Below are 8,655 nucleotides of genomic sequence, written 5' to 3' on the forward strand. Positions count from 1 at the left end.
AAGCCCATACAAGAGAGCCAGATGGCCTATCTGAAACAGCCCTGGCTTTTTCCTGAGCTAGGCAAACCAGAGCCGTGGAACCAGAGTTGGCTCCAAATCATATTTCCTTGGGCTCCAGGAGCCAGTAAAATGACACATAAACTGGCTCCACAAAAGAAGAATACAAATGCTGGTACCATCCATTATTTAGAATTGGTGTGAGGCCAACAGCTGCCCCTCCAGATGATCCTTTCATGTAGGTACAATGAAGGAAGATGAAAAGTACAGAGCACTCTTGCAGGAGTTGTTGTACTGCAATGGAGATTGTTACCATTCCTTGTGGGATTTTTTTTTTGCAGACTTTGCAAATCCCTGCCTGCAGCCAAGCAGCATTGCTCAGCTGTCTTTTCTCTATGTTGTATATACTTGACAATTGGGTGGTTTTACATATTTAATAGAAGTGCCATATTTAATTAGTGGAACTAGGCTTTGAAAGTGATCCTGAGGTCCTTAGTAGGAACTAGAACTGTTAAGAGCCAAACGGAGCAGCAGCACTTGCACTGTTCTGTTGTAAGATCTCTTTCATCTCCTGCAACCCAAGTTCTCATTTAATCAGTTCTGTTGCTAAGTAGATTGGTCAAGATGCTCCAGAAGCCATGAATTTAGTGCTGCAGGAAAATGCATAACTGACCTGGCCTAAGAAGTCTATTAGAGAGAGAAATCTTTGTTTTCCTTAGAAGCAAACAGACAGGTGGTAGTTAGTGACAGGGAGAGATGGCCATTTAGGCTGCCTGCCTCATCCAAACACATACTTAAGCAGACCTCCATGAAGTACAGAGTGCTTTGTTACACTAAATTGACATCTGAATTTCAGCAGTGTATGTCTGCACACACAGTTCACTACACCAGAAAAGCACAGCCACGGCAAGAATGTTTCTTGTGAGCTACTATCCTTAAGCTACAGACCAAAACTTCTTCACTTCTGTCTCCTGGGATATTAGTAGATTTGCAAAGACAGAAGCCTCCTCAGATACAGCTATCTTCCCCCACCCAGCCATTAGAGACAGAAAAATGAATTTTTGTAATAGGGGAAAAAAAATCTCATGGAAATGTGCTGAAACAATTGAGGTCTGTCAGTGCTCTCTTCAATCAAAAGCAGGTTCCACTGTAGTTACTGAGGATCTCTGGGATCTCTTGGGATAAATGCTTGAATAGAAGTATGTAAAGTACTGTTTTTCATGCATTTTTCCCCACACTATTAGTGCTGTGAGAGCAGGACATTCCTCGATTTTAAAAGGAAAGCCCCCAAAACAGGCAACTTCATAGCCCAGATCAAATATAATTCTGAATCTCTGTTACTGTTCACACTGGTGGCTAAAAACTCATCGAAATTTTCCTTCAGAGGACAAAGAACTTAGAGAAATGCACATGACCAGTATTGCATTTTTACAGTAAGATTTCCACTTGCTTTTGCTTGAAGAGATTATTTCAGTGCAGGTAAGCCATAGTATAAAACTTTAATAAATCTTTCTGTATTCCTAGAAATCTAAGAACAGATCACCATATACAAATATGGAAAGAATGACATGCATTTCCCAGGTTTTCTCACTTCATATGTTGTATGTTACTTCTTGAACAGTACTAAAGATTTTGTGGCATGAAGAAAAAGTTTTGTTTTTCCTACTGAGGGGTAGAAAGGAGGCCTAAGGTAGGGAAAGGAAGAGGGGAAAAGTAACCAGAAGCAAAACTGAACCTCTTAATTAAAGAAGAAAAGCAGATTCGTGGTTTTTGCAAAGTTAATGTAATTAAAAGAAAGTAAATTTATAGCACTAGTTTCATGAGAAAAAGGAGGTTTATATTTTTTGCAAAGTTCATATAATTAACAAAACAGAACTTAGAGTTCCCCACAAACAAACAGCAGGAAAAACCCAAACCAAAACAACAACAAAGAAACCCTGCACTGCCATTTCTAGAGAGTATGGACATCCCTGTGCCTCTGCTGGACAAAGATGCTATGCTGCTCACACTCCCCTGCTAGAGTGCCCTGCTTTTCCAAACAGCATTCCCACATGACACATGCACACTTTGTTTCCTCTGAGAATGATCATGAGAACTTAGCAAGTTCATTAACAGCACGTGGACTATCTATCAACAAATATGACGAGAGTACCACTTTCAATTTATCTCCATTCTTCAGAGAAGTCTTCAAATATCGTATTTCCACTATTAATTTATTTAAATAAGAGGACACTATATATATTGCAAAAAATGCTGAGAAGCACATTTCCACTCAGTTTTAATCTGAACAGTTGAGGTGTCTCTATTTGCTTATTACTCCTCACCAAATGTTAATGCACAGTTTATTTAATGCCTGGTTTTTGTGTGCTGAATTAGCTCACGACACAGCCGAGCGTCCCTTGTGAGCAAGCTCTCCATTTGCACATGTCAAGCATCCTAGTCTATTTAGTCCTATCCCAACTGCTTAATGTCTGAAATAGAAGTATCCACTACATTCTTCTTGATCTAAACAGCCAATTTAATACGCTTGGACAAAAGGGGCCTGGTGTTTTGGTAAGCTCCCATGGGCCTAACTATCACAAAGAAGGGATTGTTGAATACACACATAAAAAACGAAGAGATAGGAGGCAGGCGGTCTGATCTTTATGACCCACTGATTATTCTATCAGTAAGTAGAAGCATAAATCTAGCTCCTGATCTAACAAAATACTATTTTACTTCCATTTACTCTATATTTTATCTTTTATAGCCAATAAAACATTAAACATTACAAAAGGTTATGTTCTCACCGATATTTTCACTAAATATCAATAAATTCTAAGTCGATCCAAGCAGAGATTTCAGCAGCAGCTATGCTGGCAGTTGTTTCACACTCTTCCTGCAATTCATTCTGAATACACAAGCGCCAGTAATATCAAGAAAGCCCATCTGGAAAATCCAACACTGAATTTGAATCAGTCTAATGACCCTCTTAACGATCTAATGGCAAATCTATACACTAATACAAAGTTAAGTTCTTTTTCAATGATCTGATACACTATTTAGCTTGGAAAGCAAAATTACTCCCTCTTCCCTTCTTTCTGAATATTCCCAAATACCAAAATCACCAGTCACCTTCGTAGCTGATTTCCCTTGTCTCTTAAAGCTCTGAATAGGTGTCCTGCTCTTCAGTCCACAATAATTGAAAGGGGGAAAACAAATAGAATTATTAGAGGGAAAAAAAAAGACAAAAAGAAATGAAAGGACTTCAGAAGGATCGGGAAGGTTGCAGTCCAAAAACTTAACCCACTGCAATGTTAGAGTCTCCAGTTACTTGGACTGTATGTACTGGAAAGATAAGCAGAGGGGAAGATGGGTTTGAAAAATTATGCATTTTATGCTCCATCTCTTTGCAAGAGACTGTGAGGACATGCAGTTGTTTTGAACTGGATTCAGAAACGATCATCCAGAATCACTGATCAAACCCACAAAAGACTGAAGATAGGACACAGAACACTGTCGGTCACAGGAAACAGGACAGCCCTCCCATCACGGAAGAGACTTTCCTGAAACATTTAAGTACAAAGGCTTCACTCAAGTCACCAGCTGGATTCTTTACTCAACTGTTAATTTCCAAATGCTTGTTTCCAAGTTTTCTCAGATTCACTTGTGTCCTAGTGCAGCAGAAGACCTGGACCTACAGCTGAGACAATCGTGATGGTACTTGCCCACCTGGGAAAATAAGTTAAAGTACTCATGCCATGCAAATTTGATCAATACTTGAAAATACATTTCTCAGGCAGCATTTGAGCGGAGACACAATAATTAACAGTCACCAGTGATAAGAAGGGAACCTAGGAAATGAAAATATTAATGACAACAGCTCCCCTGTTATAGAATGTTTGATAGGTCAAGATTTATTTAAGAAATATAGGGGCAATTGTTTGTTTGTTTGTTTTACAGAAGAAGAAATTTATCAGTCACTTCAAAAGGAAATTAAGGCACAGATAAGCTGAAGGACTTATCCAATGTCACACGATATATGAAGAGCAACAGAGTAACACAATCACATAATTCTGTACCATACATGCTCGCTTTTTTCTTTTAACATCAAGTCCTAACTGCTGCCAAACTAATTAAGCTGAGAACCACATACCTTAGTTAAGACTGTTTTAAAATGTGCAGTCATGAATACACTAAGAAAAATTAGAAAATGTTAGCTAGCATCTTAATTTTTCTTGTGGGGAGAAGAGGACTGCTATACTTACAAAACGCATTAAGTGCTGGATTAATCCTGAATCGAGAGCATTTTCACATCCAATTCATCTTCATTGGAACTGGTGAGGAGTGATATGATCTCACAGGTATCTTTTCTAAAACAAAGAGAATTTTTAGTGGCATAAGAATGCAGAATTACAAAAATTAAGCTAACAAAGAAAATCCAGGATCAAACAGTATGCCTGCAAGCTCCATTTCTGCACTGTTTTAAAGAAGCTCTGAATAAGGTCAGTGGCACGCTGCCCTGGCTGAAGGGCTTCCCAGAACTTCAAAACCTGGGAAACACCTGAGCAAGCAGCACCTGTACGGCACCAGACCCACACACCCAGAGGAATGTATACACCTAGTTCCACTGCTAAAAATGACAGACCTAAATCTTCAAAGGCTCTGGAGTCCCTAATACTCTGTGCTCCTGACTGAAGATACAGACCTGAGCTTATAGCTGACTCAAGCCAAGCGTTTCACTCACACAGTTCAGACAGGCTCTTACAGCGTAGCAAACGTATCACACCAGGAATTACAGTATTGCTCTCCCAACAGATGGCTTTTATTTCTTCGATAAATTACACACAGTATTCCCTTTTTTCTAATATTTAACCACAGCAAATCATTCTATGTGAATTATCTGTTACTTACCTAAACTTGTGTCCTTTTAAAATGAATTTCTTACACACAGAACCAAGAGGCATCTCTGCAGCTTACTCATCTAGAGTCAAGGTGTTTTCCAAGCTATGACCAACGCTGTTTTAAAATGCACGTAACACATATAATGAGAGAGAGAGAAATAAGTAGATTACATCTTCCCCTCCCATGTTTTGTGCTGTTGAGTGTGAGCTCCCAAACCCTGTACACACGGATAGCCAATGAGTTTTGTCAGTTCACCAGTTAGTTCACTGCAGTTCATTATTTTCAGCCTTCTGGCTCCTACCCAGTTCCAATAACTCATTTTAAAATGTTCTATTTGGACTACAGATGTAGCAACCTAATTCTGAAATACCTAAACTTTTGCATTTTCTCTGCAATCCAAAGTCATTGGCAAATAAAAAGCAGTTGTTCTAGTGAAATTTGTGTGGTTTTTTTCAAAGACAAAAAAAAGTCTTCCTCCACCCCTGCTTTAATTATAGCACATCTCAGCCTCTTCTCATACCAAATTAACCTGAAGCTTTTACTACAGCAAACCCTATAATATAAAGGATATAACACCAACTTTATAAAGCTCTGCAATTCTGAGTACTCTTGCAATATGAAAATTTCTTAGAAGTCCAGAAAAAAAACAATCCTCTTGTAATCCATCATTTGTAATAATATTATGATTTAGTCACGCTTCAGAACCACTACACAGTATAAACTTTTCTGCTTGCAAGAAAAAAGCATGCTGCAATGATACTGGAAATTCCTAACAGTTCACTTTAAAATCTAAAACACATCCAAAAAGCTCCTGACACCATTTTTGAAAATGAGGAAAAATACCAGTTGGAAAGAACTGAAATTCCCTATTATTAGTGCACTGAATCTAAAATGCCAACTGTTGCTTTATTGACCAATTTAAGAACGTCATTATTAAATATATTTGCTGTAAGTTCATTGCAGTACTGCCTCAGAAACAAAATTAACCACACAAACACAGAAAGCTTACAAGTGCACAAAGTATCTCATTTAATAATTTTCTGACAAAATCTTTTACAAATTATTTTTAGCAATATTTCCTCTTCTTTACTGCTCCATGAACCTAAAAGATTTTCAAATTATTTTCATTGTTCCATTTATTTTACAATTGTAGTTTCTAGCAGTATATTAAAACGACACAAATTGCAGTAGTACCACTACTTTAAATAACCCTTTCTTTTGGGGGGAACACAATTCCAAAAACATTTCATAAAACTTTTTCATTTCGTTTCACTTGGGATCAGGTAACTCATCCTGCTTTAAGCGCTTCCGTGATAAAATGCATTTTATGAATACTCTTTCAATAATGAAAGCAGATTTTCATACAACAAATATGCTCTGTGTAAGTTTAGAAATATCCCCCCCAAGTCTTAAAGCTTGTTTTTCTTTTTCAAAATAGTGAGGACTTGACCACAAGGAGGTATAAAATAGCCTAAGGATGCCTAGCAGAGGGGAGCAGGAGGCAAATCATTCAATAGCTATTACATCAAGAATTCACACGCAGTGTTCTGTTCAAGTTTTCACACCTGTATATATTCCTCCTAATCAGCCCTCTAAAAGAGCAAAACGTTTTTTTTTCTATTATTTACTAAACAGCACCTTAAATATGCCACACCAAAAAGTTCAGCGAGTATCTTCTTCATTAAGACACTAAAAATGTGTAAGGTGGACATAAAGCCCTTTCACATCACTGAAGTAATTCCTGCTGTACAAAACATTCAAAAACGTTCCTTGAGTGCAAGAACAGTCTGCGTGAGAGGGAAAGGAGCAGTAGTGCACGGGAGTAATTGGAAACATCTCCTTTAGGAAAGAGATGTTAATGGCACATCTATTTTATTATCAGAAGACCGCGAAAATGCAAAGATGGTGAGACCGGCAGCAGCTAAACACCGAGGTGCTAGTATGAATATTGCAAATGATTCAGTGCTGCATTTAATTTTATACAGAGAAAATGAGGATGAGCACCTGCTTTAAATCAGGAAGCAGCGTGTCGATCTTTCAAGACTTTCCTGTTAAAGAAGGAAGAAAATTCCTGTATGGTTACTGCCCTTATTAATCCACTCTTTTGAGGGTTATCTACAGAAAATCTTTCAGGTTTGGAAATTCATATTAAGACTGGAAAACGTGCCCCCAAAAAAGAGCAATTATAAAATTAGGGTAACGATTCCAAAGAACACAGTCAATTTTTAGATACAGAAAAAACACTGGAAGATGAAACTGAATTTCTGACAAGAAGGTTTATAGTCGTGGAATGTAAATGTTTGGAGAGAGCAGAGTTCACGATATATAGAGATCTACCAGGATTTTAATTTTCTTTAACTGCAGGAATGCTTGGAGCTTTCTCTGAGCTCCCTCTCGTGAACAGCAGCTGAAAGTGCAGCAAAAGCACCAACGGTGGGACCCGGATAACCTGCGAGCTGCTACCTCATACTGCTTGTTTCTTGGTGCGCCGTGCCCCAGAGAGCCTTGCAAGTAGCAAGGCTTGGTTCCAAGGATATTTTTCATACAATTAACTTTCTGTAAAACAAACAGCATATAAATAGAAATACGTATTTCAAAATACACATCTTAGTTATCCACTGCTTCTGTTCCTCATGTCGCACTGCAGCAAGGAAAAATTACACCCGAGGAACAAGCTTTGGAGACAGTCATAGTGTTCAGAGAGCAAGTGCTACCACTTTTGAAGTAAAAATACTACATTCTTATAAAATATTAATGAAAAAAGAAAGGTAACGTAAAAGCAACCACTTGACGTTTCTATCTTGGAAGAAACTTTCATTGAGCAGGATGTAAATATTGGCTTCATTACTGACTGAACTACAGCTAGTTTTAATTCATCTCACTTTCTCACTTGTAAAACAGCTTGCTTTACTCCAGTATCAGTGCACTGCAATAAAAAACTGCATTTTTGTCAGATGCTGACATGCTGTGCAAATGGAATTATAACTACAGCAATACGGATTTTTGCACCAAGGATGTAGTACAGCGTGCTACGGGCCTGCAGCCATTCTGCAGTGAGCACCTTGATCTCACTCTGAGCTGGACCATTTAAACACTTTGACTAATTCATCTGAAAGTTGAGGAAGGAAACGGTGTACAGAAAACAGTAAAAGTCGCCCTTATCTGTGTGACTGGAAACTACACCAAAGAAACTGCCAATGGCCATCTAAGAAACAGCACTATGGTCTTCGTAGGTGTTGAAGCCCACACTTGTGCACAAGAACGCTTCTTCAGCCCTTGTACAGTGCCCAAGTTGCAAAGTAGGTCTGCTAAGAAATTATTATTATATCCAAACAAATTCTCCCGTTGTTACTTGCTGTGCAACCTGGGATACTCTGAGAAATTGCGCCAATGAAGTGTAAACTAACAACCAAAAGTTTTCCAGGGATATGTATTACTGGAATGGGGTCAGCAATGTGCAAACACAATTAACTAAATCAATGCCTGACCCCCCAAAAGAGTTCAGACTCTTTCTTCACACATTTCTGGGAAAGCAATGAGCTGGAGAGGCAGATTTTAAATATGTGAAATTTCTCTTCCGAAGGTAAATGTACCTTAAATAAAGTAACAGTCTAAACTGCACCATCAGCAGCTGAAAATACGCTTTTTTCTTTCTTTTTTAATTCACGTCTTTCATTTGCCAGGTGGGCAATTACTAGTCAGATGTTGCAACACTGCCAAGCTCCACTCTTCGAGGTATTCCTGCCCAATGAAGCTCATGGCACCCACCCACCG

The sequence above is a fragment of the Cyrtonyx montezumae genome, unplaced genomic scaffold (assembly GCF_038088225.1).
Source record: "Cyrtonyx montezumae isolate F1298 unplaced genomic scaffold, pur_monq_1.0 scaffold_17, whole genome shotgun sequence".
NCBI lineage: Eukaryota > Metazoa > Chordata > Aves > Galliformes > Odontophoridae > Cyrtonyx > Cyrtonyx montezumae.